This window comes from Macrotis lagotis, chromosome 1, assembly GCF_037893015.1.
Source record: "Macrotis lagotis isolate mMagLag1 chromosome 1, bilby.v1.9.chrom.fasta, whole genome shotgun sequence".
Classification (NCBI taxonomy): Eukaryota; Metazoa; Chordata; class Mammalia; order Peramelemorphia; family Peramelidae; genus Macrotis; species Macrotis lagotis.
The window spans coordinates 559,838,017-559,855,031 of record NC_133658.1 but is presented as its reverse complement, the minus strand read 5'-3'; positions in this window follow the sequence as shown (position 1 = coordinate 559,855,031).

Sequence of the window (17,015 nt, the reverse complement as noted above, 5' to 3'; positions counted from 1 at the left end):
GAATGGCTTTATGATATTTCAAGATTCTATCAAACAAGAGGCAGCTAGGTAGCACAGTAGATAAAGCACTGGCCCTGGAGTCAGGAGTACCTGGGTTCAAATCCAGTCTCAAACACTTAATAATTACCTAGCTGTGAGGTCTTGGGCAAGCCACTTAACCCCATTTCCCTTGCAAAAACCTAAAAAATATATTCTATCAAACAAACCAGAAGACTGTACAAAGAGAAATACTTCCTATAAAAAAAATGACTGACCAGGAAAATATATCCAGGAAAGATAATTTATGAATTATTGGATTCCTTGAAAACCACAATAACAAAAGGAACCTGGAAAATATCTTGCAAGAAATTATCATAGAAAACAACCCTAATATCCTAGAACACAAATAAAATAGTTCTTGAAAAAATTCATTGATCACCTCCAGAAAGAGTTCTCAAAATAAAAACTCCAAGGAATATTGTAGTCAAATTTTAGATTTTCAAATAAAGGAGAAAAACCTGGACATAGTCCAAAAAAGCAACTTAAATGCCAAGAAGCCATAGTCAGCATAAAGTATCAGAGGGTCTGGAATATGATATTCCAAAGAATTTGGATTAGAACCCAGAATCAGGTATCCTTCAATATTGAGCATATTCTTTCAAGGAAAAAGGTGGATTTTCAATGAATTAGATTGGAGGACTTTCAAATTTAAAATGATAAAAAGACAAGAACTGAACAGAAAATTTGATCTTCAAATACAAGAATCAAGAGATGCATCGAGGTGGAGTCAAGTTAGTGACATGAAACTATGAAGTTCCCAGAGCTTTTCTCCAAATATCTTTGAATGAAACTTCTAAACAGATTCTAACATCACAGAACCCTCCAAAACAAACAAACAAACAAAGAGACAACAAATAGTGAAATAACTTTTCAGCAAGATATCTTAGAGGAACTTCAGGAACTCATGTGTGCACAAGGGTGGTATAGCCCAAAGTTAAGAAGTCCGTTAAGAGGCTTAATTACAGCACAGATCACATCTCAGTCCTCTCAGTTTCCCACACAACTCAAGTGTGACTCTGCTCCCATCTGATTCAACTCCACATGGCTCAGCTCCCAGTAGTGAGGGTCCAAAGCAGAGTTCAGAGAGTCAGGTTCAGGACCCAGAACACTAGCGTGGCATTGAGCCAACCAGCACAAGTAGCAAACCACAGATACCTGACGACCAGAACTGAAAACTTGGAACAATACACCCTATAGCACAGGAGCAGAGTTCAACTATCAAAATGAGCAAAAAATCGAGGAAAACATTAATCTGTGATAGTTACTATTCTGATAGTGACAATAAAATTGCCATCTCAGATGAGGAAAAGTAGTGACAAAATACATACACATGAAGTTTTAAAGGAGTTTATGAATTCATCTGAAATACATAATGACCACTTGGAGGAGTTCAAAAATAATTTTAAAAAAGCAAAGAAGAGAGGAAAAAAGAAAGAGCTAAGAAGTAAGAGTCATTCAGGAGAATTATGAAAAATTGACCAAGAAAACAATAATTTAAAAAGTGAAATAGATCATTTGAGAAATAAAATTGGCCAGCTGGAAAAGGAAAATAATTCATCTAAAAGCAAACTTTCCCAATTGTAAAAGGAAACACAAAAGCTAGCTGAAGAAAACATACCCTAAAACTACAATTATATAAGTAGAAATGAATGATTCTATGATATACCAAGATTCTGTCAAATAAAGTTAAAGGGCTGAAAAAAATAGAAAAAATTTAAAATAACTCTTAGGAAAAATGAGTGATCTGGTCTATGATCAGGAAAAGAGCCTAGACATCATCTTTTTAGAAATTATCATAGAAAACTACCCTAACATGCTAGAACATAAAAGACAAAATAGTCCTTGAAAGAACTCATTGATCACCCCCCCCCAAAAGAGATCTAAAAATGAAAAAAATCCAAGAAATTTTGTAACCAAATATTGAAATTCTAAGTTAAAGGAGAAAATACTGGAAATAGGCAAAAAGAAGCAATTTAAATATCAGGGAGTCACAGTCAGGATCACACTGGACATATTAATTTCATCATTAAAGGATCAGAGGGACTGGAATATGATATTCTAGAGCTCAAAGGAGTTAGGATTACACTCAAAATGAATTACTGTGCAAAATTCTGCATATTCCTTCAGGGGAGAAGATGGATTTTCAATGAAATAGAGGTCTATCAAATGTACTTTATAAAAAGACCATGAATAAAAGTAAATTTGATTTTCAAATACAAGACTCAAGAGATGTATAAAAAGGGGAAAATGTTAAGCAAAAAGAAAAATAAATTTACCTTTCAAATAGGAAGATAATATTTATAACTATTAAAAATTTTATTTCCTTTAGAAAAATGAATGTGGGTAGAAATTGATGATCATGTTATCAAACATTTAGCTCTTTAGGATTGTATTTCTATTGGGACAGTTGGAGGGAGATTACTTGAAAAGATTCATTGTGACAAAGTATGTTTATAACTCCTGAGAATTATACTTTTACCAGGAGTGCACTTTGATAGAGGGAGTGAGTATAAGACATCTATAAAGCAATTAGGTCATGGAAAAAGGGATTATGCTAGAAGAAGTTGGACATATTAGAGGATAATAACACCACATGAAGAAGTACAAAGGACCTAATATAATAGAGGGAAAGAAGGTAAGGTATGAGCACTGCGTAAATCTTACTAAAAAAAGTTTGACTTAAAGAAAGAATAACATACAAAATACCAAATTAGAAATTCTGAAAATCAAAGTAGGAATTAATAAAATTTAGAGTGAGAAGCCTATTGAACTAATAAATAAAATTAAGTATTGGTTTTAGGAAAAAAGTAATAAATTCCTCAACTGATAAATGTAAAAGGATATGAATAGTTTTCAAATGATGAAATTAAAATCTTATACAATCATATGAAAAAATGCTCCAAATAATTATTGATTAGAGAAATGTAAATTGAAACAATTCTCAGGTATCACTTCATACTGTTTAGACTGGTTAAGATGACAAAAAGGGAAATGGAGAGGTTGTGGGATGATTAGGACATTAATTCCTTGATGTGGAGTTGTGAACTGATCCAACCATTCTGGAGAGCAATAAACCTGTTCATACCCTTTGATCCAGTGATTCTAATTCTAGGTCTATATCCAGAACAAATTATAAAAAGTGGGGAAAAAGTCCCACATGTTCCAAAATATTCACAGCAGCTCTTTTTGGGCATCCCCTCAGTTTCCAATCAACTGGGGAATGGTTAAAGAAGTTATGGTATATGAATATTATACTATTTTTTCGTAAGAAAACATAAATGGTGACACTCTTGACAAGCATGGAATGAATTACAGGATCTGATGCTTAGCAAAGGGAGAAGAACCAAGAGAAAAATGTACACATTAACAACACTATTGTGAGGTGATCAACTCTGATGGATGCAACTGCCCTCAGCAGTTCAGAGAGCTAGGACACACTATTAGACTGGCTATGGACAATGCTATCCCCATCCAGAGGAAGAAAAAAAAACAAAACAAAATAACATCATTCATAATCTGATTAATACCACATTCACTTTAAAAATATCACTTATATATTTCTTTACCTTGATCCTAATTCCTCATATGAAAATGTCTAATCTATAAACATGCTTGACACAAATGTGTATGTGCTTTATTAACCTGACTGTTTGCCATTGAGGGGAAACAAGTGGGAAGGGAGGGTGGAAGGAAATTTTGTAATTTAAAAATATACATGTGCATATGGATGAATGTTGAAAAATCTTTATAACATGTATTTGGAAAAATAAAATATCAATAAAAAAGAACTATGATGGAAAAATCCAGAAAAAGAAGTGTGGAATCTGAATGAAGACAAAAGCATATTATTATAACTTTTTAAACTTGCTTTTTGCTTTTTCCTTCTCACAGTTTTTCCCTTTTTGTTCTGATTCTTCTTTCACAGTGTGACTAATATGGAAATATGTGTAACACAATTGTATATTTCTAACCTATATCAGATAATTTGCTATCCTAGAGTGGAGCAAGGGAAGAATAAAAGGGAGAAAATTTTACAATAACATGAATGTTGAAAGTTATCTTTACAGGTAATTGCAAAAATAAATAAATACACAAATGAGAATTTAAACTTAAAAAAATAATCTAATATGATAAACATTTAGATAATGTGATTTTAAACAGAAAAAGGACAAACCTCCAGGATCAAAAATGGAAAGGATGAATTCACTACTAATGAGAAGGAAATTAAAATAAGTTATATATTGCCTAACTATATGCCAACAAATCTGCCAATATAAGGGAAAGAGATGAATGTTTACAAAAATATAAATTTGCCTAGACTAACAGAAGAGGAAATAAAATACTTAATACCATTGCAGAAAAAGAGATTGAAGATGGTATCAATGAACTTCCTAAGCAAAAATCTCCAGGGTCAGATAGATGCACAAGTGAATTCTACCAAATATTTTTAAAAAAATAATTCTAATTCTATATAACTTTTTTGAAAAAAAATAGATGGAGTCCTTCAAAATTCCTTTTATGACTCAACATGTTGCTGAAAGAACCAAAATAAAGAAAATTATAGACCAATCTCCCTATTGCATATGTATGCAAAAGTTTTTGTTGAGATTACATTAAGTTATCATTAGAATAATATACTACGATCAGGTAGGATTTTTACCTGGTATGCAATAATCATTCGATATTAAGCAAACAACCAGTAGAAAACCTATGATAATCTCAATATATGCTGAAAAAGTCTTTTTTTTGTCTTTTTTAATTTTTTTAAGGCAATGGGATTAAGTGACTTGCCCAAGGTCACACAGCTAGGAAATTATTAAATGTCTGAAGGTGGATTTGAACTCTGGTCCTCCTGACTCTAGGGCCAGTGCTCTATTCACTGCACCACCCTTAACAAGCCTTTAACAAAATACAGCACCCATTCCTATAGAAATATGAGAAAGTATAGGAATAAATGTAATTTTCCTTAAAATGACATGGCTTATCAAACTAAAGCCATGAGCAAACTTTTTATGTAATGAGGATAAACTAGCAGCATTTCCAGTAAGATCAAGGGGGAAACAAGGATGTCCATTATCAGTATTATTATTATTATTCAGTAATGTATTAGAAATATTACCTTTAGCAATAAGAAAAGAAAAAGAAATTTAAGGAATTAGAATAGGTAAAAGAAACAAAACTCACTCCTTTTAGACAATATATGATGGTATACTTAGATAACCTAGAAAATCAACTAAAAAACTACTTGAAACAAATTTGTAAATTTAGCAAAATTACAAGATAAAAAATAAGTCCACACAAATTATCACCAACAAAGCACAATAGCAAGAGTCAGAGAGAGAAATTCCATTTAAAGTAACAGTAGGTCATATAAAATATTTGGGAATCTAAGTATTTTATCCCAAGAAAAGGCCAGGAACTACATGAACACAATTAGAAAACACTTTTAATACAAATTTAGTCAGTAATAAACATTTGGAAAATGTCAATTTCTCATTTTTAGTTTAGTTAATATAATAAAAATGTCTATCCAATTAAATCACTTATTCAGTGCCTTGCCAATCAAACTACCAAAATATTATTTTAAATACCTAAAAAGGTAGCAACAAAATTCATCCACAGGACCAAAAAAGTCAGTATCAAAGGAATTAATGAAAAGAAAGTACAAATGGTGGTGGCCTAACCATACCAATTCTAATAGTTGCAATTATCAAATCTGTTTGATACTGTCTAAGAACCAAAGAAGTGGGTCAGTGAATTAGATTAGGTACAGAAGAAACAGCAGTTAATGGCTATAATAATCTGCTCTTAGAGAAACCTTCCAAAGACTAACTTATGGAATAAGAATTCAGTATTTGTCAAAAACTAATGGGAAAACTGGAAAATAATTGGAGAAATGCAAATTTAAAATAGCTATGAGTTACCACCTCACACCTACAGATGAGCTAAAATGAGAAAAAAAAATGAAAATAAACAATGTAGGACAGGATGTGGGAAAACTGGAATACTAGTGCACTGATGGTAGAGTTTTGAACTGATCCAACCATTCTAGAGAGCAATTTGGAACTACAACCAAAGGCCAATTATTACATGCATAATCTTTGATCCAGCATTTGTTGAAATAGAAATAATACTCAGGAGAGAAACTTGATATAGTTATATCAAATAAGGAATTCATATAGATAGATAGCTAGATAAAGAGTTAAAGAGCTAACCATAGATAGATTTATATGTATAGCTGCATTTCAGACACACACACACACACACACACACACATCTATATATATATATATATATATATATATATACACATTCACATTTTATACACACATATACATATTGACATGCATATGTAGCCATATAGATGGCAATATATACATATCCACATACATATATTATATAGATTATATAATAATGCCTGAAATATATGATTACATATACATCCAAATATACAATTTGCATAAGCATATATACAGAGAAACATATTTGAAAATATGTGAGATTACTGAGTTAGATGGTTAGATGGTTCAGTGAATAAAGCACTAGTCTTGAAGTGAAGAGGACACAAATTCAAATTTAGTCTCAGACACCTGACACCTACTTTTGACTTTGGACAAGTCAGTTAAGCGTGATTGCTTCACATCCCAGAGAATCTCCAGTTGTCGTGATACATATCTGGCCACTGGACCCAGATGGGTCTGAAGAAGAAAGTGAGGCAGTTGACATTGCACTGCGTCCTATCACTCAAATCCAATTCATGTGCATGTTATAGCATACTCTTCCCTGATGTCATGGTCTTCTTCAACAATGAAGGGCAAACAATAACCAAGACAAAGATAGGTAGAATCAAATGATGTTATTTTTAATGAATAGGAATACATGAGTATATGTGTAGATAACATACTGAAGGAAAGAGTCCATAAAATGCGTGCTGGGATAAGATAGAAATTGAGATAATAAGAACAATCAATGAATAGACATTGCAAGACTTTATTTTTAATAATTTGTATTAGAATCTTAAGGAAGTTACAGAATAAATTGTTTTTGATAAAATAAGAGCAAAGGCAAAAAGCATCAAGGGAATAAAATGTGCCTGTGTTTCATTATGGCATTAACAGCAATATTTGCTCTGTCTCCTCCCCACTCCTTATTCACAGAAGAACACTATTATCAAGAACACAAATGCAAAGATAATGGGACCTTTTGTTTGTGGGGTTGGTTGAGTCATAAATATTTCCCTTTCCTTTCTTTGTCAATTATTAAGGAATCATGTAGGAAGAGATTGTTAGGAGCCAGGGTCTCTAAGCTGTTTAACACAGTCACAGCAAGAAGACTCAAGGCAGTCACACTGCCTGGTGGAACAACATTTCCTTTTTCAACATATATAGATATAGATATATATATATATATAGATATAGATATATATATATAGATAGATATAGATATATATATCATGCATACCAGTATTTATAGGTTTATTATTGATTACAATATTTACTCAGCCTAATACTGGAAAGACTATAAAGGAAGGATTTCAGAAAAATTCCTTGAATGAAACAAATTGTAAACTCTGTCCAAATTTAACAGGACTGCCTCTCCCTTACGCATACAAAAGGCTTCATCATTATGAAATCTCTGGAAAACCCAACATTGGGAATTCCAAGGACATGCCAGAATATATACAGGGAAAACAGATACAAGATGGGTCAGATAGAATTCCAAGGAAATTAATAGTTTTGCCCCCCTTACCATACAAAAGGAATATATGAAAAAGATGGTGAGAAAATAGTTAGTACAGGTGACTGATATGTGAACTCCAGCAGCCTTAGTTTCATGGGAAAGAATAAAAAAGTCACAGAAATTGTGGTTTCTACCAACAAGGACTGAAAGAAAAATTGGTTATTGTAAGCATTAACAGATGGGTCGACAAGCATAAAGACCCTCACTATAGATTGTTAAGGAAGTGTATTGAAAAACATTACTTACACAAAAAATATAAAAAAACTTTCCATTAAAAGAATTACTTAATTAATAACTTTAAATGAATTAACAATTATACAATGTAGTAATAAATAAGGTAACAGACAAGTTGAGGTCATCGTGGTCTGAGTAGGGATAAGAAATCAATTAACTATATGATTATTACTTAAACTTGTAATCACATGATTAAAACTTGTAACCATATAAACTATATGATTGATGATGAAAATCGTACACTTTTGTAACCAAGTAAATGATCTCAGCTTGCTTGCTTGAAACATATATGATTCTGAAACTATAAAAATAAATTCAAGCAGCTGACAGTCAGTCAACCTGCTCCTGCCTTTACCCCCTTGTTGACTCAACTCATTTCACCAATTCTATCCCTCCTGTCAGGTTCCAAGGACCCTGCAGAGGCTGGATCCTCACAAGAGGTGGCAAAAGGCACAGATAATAAGCAATTCACTCCTACTTGCTATATTTAAACAAGAGTTTGTGTAGTGCCACCTGTACTTTATCTTGGCAAAAATCAGAAAACTTTGAAGCATGGAGCCTAATGGGTAAGACAGAATCAGTGGAGCTATGGGAGTTATGTCTTGACTGATACGCTGGTGAAGAAAGTCTGAGAAACTTACATGTAACAGCATGCACATACCTGAAGATAACAACATACTTAGCAAAGAAGGAGAAAATTTTTAAGAGATATCTTTCTGAATTCATAAGTTTTCAAATTGTAGTCTAGGCTAATATTAACTGAAAAAATATATCAATTAATCAGTTATGTATCATTGTCTGTCAAAATTTTATTAAATACCAAATGTCAAATACAGTGCTAAGCTCTGTGGGTACAAAGAATGGCAAAGGACAGTTTTCAGACATTTTCAAAGAGCTAATGGAGGAAACGCCAATCAACAACTATGTAGAAATAAAGATTTTCAATACAACATGGAAATGATCAACAGAGAAAAGACAGGAGAATTAAGTGGGATTAAGAAAGGCATACTATAGAAGATAGATGAAATTTAAAGGAAGCTAGGAAATCCTGGATGTACACATAAGGAAGGAGAAATGGAGAAAAAGTCAGACGATGTAGAGTTTTATTCAAGGAATAGGAAGAAAGATAGTGTCACTGCTTAGGGGAAAGTGTAAGGTATGAGAAAACTGAAAAGATATATGAAGGGCTCAGGTTATGAAGGAATTTGAAGGCCAAACACAAGGTTTTCCATTTGATTCTAAAGGTGATAGAAAGTCAGTAAAGTTTTTTGAGCAACTTAGGATGACATGATAAGATCTGTACTTTAGGAAGGTCTTTTTATTTATTATGTCAGACAGTACTAAGTACTGGGGAAATGAAGAAAAGCAAGAAGAGAGTAAATTATCTAAACTATTTGATCACATACCTACATTATTATTATTTTGTAGATCAGACATATACAATTTATATAGATGATCATTCTTTTTTGTCCTTCAAATTTGAAGAAATTGACACCAGGGAGGTGATGTCATGACAAGCCCATGAATTGGATTTGAGAGAGGGGGTCCTGTGCTAAGTCAGCAGCCTCACTTTCTCCTCCAGAACCATCTGGGTCCAGCAGTCAGAAATGAATCAAGATGACTGGAGATGGCCCTGGATGTGAGGCAATCAGGGTTAATTAAGTGGTCACAGTTAGTAAGTGTCAAGTGTCTCAGGATGGATTTGAATTCCCATCCTCCTGACTCCAAGACCAGTGCTCTATCCACTGCCCCATCTAGCTGCCCAATATCCTAGATGATAGATATGGAGATAGAGATATTTTTAAATTGCATACTATGACATCACTAGGTGGCACAGTGGATAGAGCACTAGGACCTAGAATCAGGATGACCTGAGTTCCAACACAGTGAGATCCTAGGTAACTATATTCTTGAGTCACTAAACCTCTGTCTACTTCAGTTTTCACAGCTGTCAAATGGAGATAATAATAGAATCTTCCTTGCAGCATTGTTGTGAGGATCACATGTGGTGATATTTATAATAAACATTTAGAAGAGTGCTTAGAACATAGTAGACAATAAATGTTTGTTTTCTTCTCAATTAACTTGAGAATTATAATTATAGGCATGATGAAAATTACATAAAAAGAAATTTAAAAGAACTGAAGAATATTTTGTTTATTATGGCACAGAAACTTTTTTATTATCACTATAAAATTATTTTTAAAATTTTTATTTATTTAAGACAATCGGGTTAAGTGACTTGACCAATGTCACCCAGTTAGCAATTATTAAGTGTCTGAGATTAGATTTGAAGTCAGGTCCTTCTGACTACAGGGCTCATGCTCTATCCTTTCTGCCACCTAGTTTCAATCTTTTAGTAAGAAAAATGTGATAGAGTTCTACTTTATTTTCTAAAATCTTGGTTCAACATTTCGTAATACAATGATCTGAAGTTCTAACTCCATGTACAGTTTATTTCATCATTTATATTTAATGATTTTATAACTGAAAAAGATACCTTGGAAAGACACATAGATCAATTGGAAGAAGTACATAATTTGCTGAGCTTTTTAAATTATGAAATTCATTTTTCAGTCTCATCTGTCAACTATGTAAAGGCTTTTGTTGAAATTCAGTTAATAAATTTCCATCATCCCTGATGCCAATGGCTGTTTTTTGCAAACTAATTGAAAAGTATTACATATTAAAATTTTTAATAAATCAATTAAAATCCATTAATGCTTAATCTTAAATATTTTAAATACATGATGAATATTTTATGATTTCAATTGAAGAGATATGAGGTTTACAATCATTGTTACAGACAATAGAGAACATAATACATAAATGAATTGTGACAACCAAAATTGCTACGCATTTATGCCTGCCTATCCTATGCTACTCACTATTCTTCCAAGGGGGAAAAAAAAAACTAGGAGATGGAGCGACTTGTTCATCAATCACTGCTCTAGAATTCAAGAGGGACTTGGTGGGGAGAGGAGTAACTACTTTGGGTTCCTAGATCTTGCCTAGATCATAATAGACCTAAGGAGTTGTGCCTTAGGCAGGAAGAAAAAGGAGAGGAGTTTACACAATTAGAAGTCAGGTGTGGAAGGGCAAAGTGGGTCAGTGTTCATAATCATGGGTGAAAAGGAAGATATAATCAACTTGGAAAAAAGCTTCAGGATTGAGGACAGTAGGGAAGAGAAAATAAGACCCTATCTTCCTTTCTTTGACATGATTATCCTTTGGAATCATGCTGTAGCAACTTGAGATTCAGAGTACTCGTTTTGAAAATGACTGACCTAGGAGGCATAAATAATTGAGAAATCAGTTGCTCCAAATAAAGATGCATATACCCCAACTCTTTTGGCCCTTTTAGGTGAGGTCCAAGTAGGAAAAGACAGAAGAGCAGAAAATATATTTTTCTTAGATGTTTTTTTCTTCCCCATCTTCTTAACCCTGACCAGTACTCCAAAATGCTGAGTCTACCCTCTTAGCTGGTATCTCATAAATTGCTCCACTCTTAAAAGCCAGTTTGGCATTCGATGAAGGTCAGACTGATTCTTATTTCTGCTTTCTAATCCTACTTGCTCCTATCTTTCAAAGTCCTTTATTTAAATGTAACAAGCTTATTCTGGAATGTATAAAATGATCCTAAATAAAAAGGGATACAAAGAAGCAAGGTTATACAGAGATTCTCAGGAGGATTTAAAATGTGATTTAGGTTGGAAAATTGAAAATTAATACTTTGAAGAAAAAAGGAGCAAAACACTAATCTTCAATTATCAGCAGAAATCCAGAGAATCATATTATTAAAGGGAAAAGGTCATGAAGAAGAAGAGAGACAGTAATAGAAACTAGTCTATATTGTTTTTAAATTTTTCTTCTTTGGGAAATTTGACCTCTGTATAAGGATTCAAAAAACAAGAATGCTTCAGTAGGGCTGTGCATAAGGCTGACTTGGTGAGGAAAGATTTTCAGGGAACCTGTCAGTAACAAAAGACGTAGGAATCACTGACTCAGGAAAACAGTATGTGTGTGAATGTGTGTGTGTGTGTGTGTGTGTGTGTGTGTGTGTGTTTGTGTGCATGTATTTGTGTGAATGTGAATGTGTGGTTTATTAAGTAAAAGGAAGTATTGATATAAAAGATCTTTGTTTTGATATTAAAAATAGCAACTTACCTCTTACCTGAAGAAAGGAACATAAACTTAAAGGTGAAATAATCCTAGAGATATCAGTCAATTCCTTCATTTCATAGATAAACAGAAATTGAGGCACAAAGGTGTGAAAGATGGAAGGAAAAGATAGATAATTTATTAAGTGCTTACTATGTGCCAGTTATTGTCTTAACATCAAGGGATAAAAATATGAACTGATGGAATGCTCATGATTTGGAACATTACTGAACACATGTTAGTATGTAAGTATGTCTGAGAAACTCTGAGTCCACGCCTCCACTGCACTGAGGCCTCCTCCAAAACAAACAATTGCAAACGACTTCTACCTCAGGCCCAGGTATGTGAGCAAAAGAACCAGCCCATCTGTGGAATGGAGTCAGGCCAGGGTAAAGCCCACGACTGATTGAAGGCCAAAGGATTCAATAGCTCCAATTCCTTCCCTCAAACAAAGGGAGAAGGCCTCTCAACCAAGGTCAAAGACACTCCAGAGAAAGCAACCAGCACCTCCTACTGGCCAGCCAGAGAAACTGCACTCAGTAAAGCCTTTGGTGATACAAAGCCCAGGTGAACCAGCCCCCCCTCCAACTCAAGGTCTTAGCATAATGAAGAAGGGTCAGTAGAAAGGTGGATCCATAGAAAAATTCCTAGAAGGGAAAGACACCAACTCAGAGAGACCTGGAACCTCTGAGGAGAATACAATTTGATCTCCAGCACAGAAAGTCTTCCTTGAAGAAATAAGGAAGGAGCTTAAAAATTTGGGAGAGACAATTAATACCTTGCAACAAGAAAACAAAACCTTAGAAAGTACAATTGGACAAACACAAAAGGAGACTAAATCTCTCAGATCCTCAAATGAGCAAATGCAAAAAAGAAATTAATTCTTTAAAAACCTCAATTGGTCAAATGGAAAGCTCTTTCAAAAGTAGAACTGACCAATTGGAAAAGGAGTTGCAAAAGGTTAATGAAGAAAACTCCTTCCCCCAAAAATGAATGGAGTCTACAGAAACTAATGACTCCATGAGACAGCAAGAGTCAGTTAAACAAAATCAAAAAATAGAAAAAATAGAAGCAAATGTAAAATACCTCATCAACAAAACCACTGACCACGAGAATAGATCGAGGAGGGGCAACCTGAAAATTATAGGACTTTGTTGAGTCCAGCGGAGGGAACTCAGGCCAACACCAATATGATGCATAAGCTGGTTCGTTTATTGATTACAGGATACATACTTTTATACACTACATTTACGTAACCAATTACATAAGCATTTTATCAAGCATTTTTTTCACATGCATACCTTGTGTATGTCTTAGGTGATTGTTTTGAGAACCAAACAGTGTTTTGATAAGCAGAGTGCAGAAGGTAATTATCTCAAAATGCGCTATCTATCTGAGCCTGGGAATATACCTTGTTAGCTCAGACATGCAGCTACTCCCTTATCTAAGCTCTGAAGTACATCTTGCTCGTTAAAGCACATAACTATTTCTGTGTTAACCCTTCAAAACTCTTATCCTGGAACATATAGAACACCACATCTCCCCCTTTTTGTTTAAAGCCCTGGGAGAGCATGTTTTCTAGAGATCTCTGACAACACAAAAGGATGCATGGTCCAAACAACAAGAACATAACAAGTATAAAGCAAATTACAATTATATATTTTACAATTGCCAAAAGCCAAGCAGGTAATCCTAAAGATTTTAACCAATCCTTAAAGAAATCTTCATGTACAGTTATTTTATCAAGATTTTCTTTTAACTTTTTGATTTTAGCATAGACTGAAGCACTATTATCTGAAATATTAAAGTAACACATGCCTTCAAATTCCTCACAACCATGATTATGTAATAAAAGCAAGAAATCTATTGCAGCTCTATTTTGTAGTGTCGCCTTGAGAATGCTCTGTACATCCGTAATTATATCCATTAAAGCCATGGACGTAATGTCAGTCTGAGCTTTTGCCCAACATGCAAGTTTTTTCATGGTATTATAATTAATAGATGCCATTACCCCTGGTGTGAAAAAGGATGAGGGTACTGTTTCTGATACTGATAGAAATTTAACATTTTTATTACAGTTGGAAGCCAGAGGAATGCTCCTTGTTTCCTAGGGCTTCTGGGAAATTAAGGTATGGTGTGGACACTAGTGCTAATTGGCCTAGGTAACAAAGTCCTCCTATAGGACACCATGGGATAGAGCTGTATGCCTTGTCTTCACATATCAAGAATACTCTAGGGGGTAATGACTTTGCTTCCTCAATTTGTACTTCAAGGGGCCCCCGTTCTGTTTTTGATAAATTCCAATAATGAGAATGCCCTGATACATTAGTGAATCGTTCCCACTTACGGGAATCCCAAGGTGCATTTTCTTTAAAATACTCTATACCTCCAAATATAAAAACTCCTGTAGCATTATAAAGTTGTGGGGAGCTCACAAGACTACAATATGGGAGATGAGTGATATTCTCTTTTATTCCAGGGGGAATGCTCCACAAGAGACTTATTTCCTGTGGTTCCTGTGTAGTTGGTTTATTTAAAGCCTTTAATATAGCTCTTAATCTACAACTATTTTTCAGGGGTGGCCAGGTATAATTTAGCTGCTTATCACCCATACATGCACAAGAACTATACTGCTGAAAACTCCTACATGTTTCCCTTAACTGTCCATAGTACCCTTTCAGTCTCTGTTTGATGTTCTCTGGGTCCAGGGGGATCCCTGTGAAGCATGTCTTGAAGGGATCACCAGCTGATTTCAGGGAGATACACATTTGATGCTGTAGATACTTAGGAATCAGATGAGTCACAAGAGCCGAAGCAGGGCAGGATGCAAGCGCAAGCAGAAGAAGTATCATCTTTCAGGTGAGATTTTACCCACTTTGCAGGAACCCACTGTGGTTTCCATGAACCTGAAACAACACACGCATACCCTCATCCCCAGGTTAGTAACCAATAGGAATTGTCCCATTGGGCAGTCTTAGGATCAAAAACAGAGATGTCAACATCAGCAAAGTGTGCCGTGTTCTTTGAAAAGTGAAAGTAAAGAGGCTTGTTATCTGAGACGAAGTGCTTAGGGTTAAGCCAGTTCAAAACATAAATCACTTTGCTCACTATTTTATGCAGTGATCCCCCAACCTCCCCCTTTTCTTTTAAAAACAAGGCTAAGTAGTTCTTAACATCCTGATGAGCCCTGTCAGCAGCAGTTGTGGCAGGTAGACGGAAGTGAATGAGATGCAGACATGAAGCGGGGTGGGAGGGGGTTAAATCCTCCTCCCTCCTCTGCCAGCCCAGGGATAATTCACGTAGTCTGCCGAGTCAAGTTCTAATTAAGCAGGAGAGTCGTGGTACTGCAGTCAGGGCAGGAGGCAACAATCATTCTAGTCTGTGTCAGGGGCAGATTGAAGGTTTTCACCAAAGCCTTGGCTGAGAAGAGCAGGATGCAGCAGGGGGAGGGAGCGGAGGCACGGCAGGCTGACTAATGGAGCTCCACGGGGCTAGAAGCCACTCGAAGCAGGCCCAAAAGCCCAACTGCCAGGGGGCGGAGGGAGAGAACAGGATTGACTTTCCTCCCCTCTGTCAGCCCCCGCCCAGGCCATGGAGTGCAGGCAGCCCGGGGCACATGATCTGAAAAGCCTGCGAGAGACAAAGGTGGCAGTGGGAAGGCTCTGGGGCTGCCCGCCCACCTGCCCTCTTCCCGGCCAGGCAGCGGGGATTAATTAACCCTTTTTCTGCTAGAGGAGGCACATCCGAACTTCCTCCAATAGCGGTCCTTTCAGCATCAGTCACAGCAGGGCAAGCCCACAAACTTTCAATGTCCTCGTAGACACTTTTGCACAGTGTGCCATACAGTTCTGCCAGTCTCTGGGCTTCCTTGTTCTTAGTTTGGACTGATTCCCATAAGCTTTTTCCCAGCTCATCCCATTTTTCCGAGGAGGAGAGTTCTTCAGTCTTAGTAATTATGCCCTTATCTATTCCCCAGTGTAATACCCAGGAAATTTCTGATCTCTTAACAGGCAGGTCATATTTTTTCGATAAGTCCTCTAAGTTATTGAGCTCAATGTGCTCTGTGGCTGATGCAGCCATTCCCATGCCAAATTCCCTGACTCACAGGTCAGTCGTGGCCACTTAAAACTGCTTTTCTTCTAGTGCCGAGCAAGGGGGTGTCGAGCACTTCCCTACCAACTCATACTGGGATGTCTTCTCCCCATTCGACTCACTTCCATCAGGTCGAGGTCACCAGATGTTGAGTCCAGCAGAGGGAACTCAGGCCAACACCAATATGATACATAATCTGGTTCATTTCTTGATTACAGGATACATTCTTTTATACTCTACCTTTACGTAACCAATTACATAAGGGTTTTAGCAAGCATTTTTTTTCACATGCATACCTTGTGTATCTCTTAGGTGATTGTTTTGAGAACCAAACAGTGTTTTGATAAACAGAGTGCAGAAGGTAATTATCTCAGAATGCGCTATCTATCTGAGCCTGGGAATATACCTTGTTAGCTCAGATATTCAGCTACTCCCTTATCTAAGCTCTGAAGTACATCTTGCTCATTAAAGCACATAACTATTTCTGTGTTAACCCTTCAAAGCTCTTAGCCTGGAACATATAGAACACCACAGGATTTCCTGAAAACATTGAAGACAAAAAAAGCCTAGATTTAATATTACAGCATCTAGTGATGGAAAACTGCCCCGATAGAATGGAATCAGAGAGCAAAGTAGTTATTGAAAGAGTACATTGATCCCCACCAGAAAAAGATCCTAAAATGAAAACACTAAGGAATGTTGTGGCCAAACTCCAGAACTATCAGATAAAAGAGAAAATCCTGCAAGCA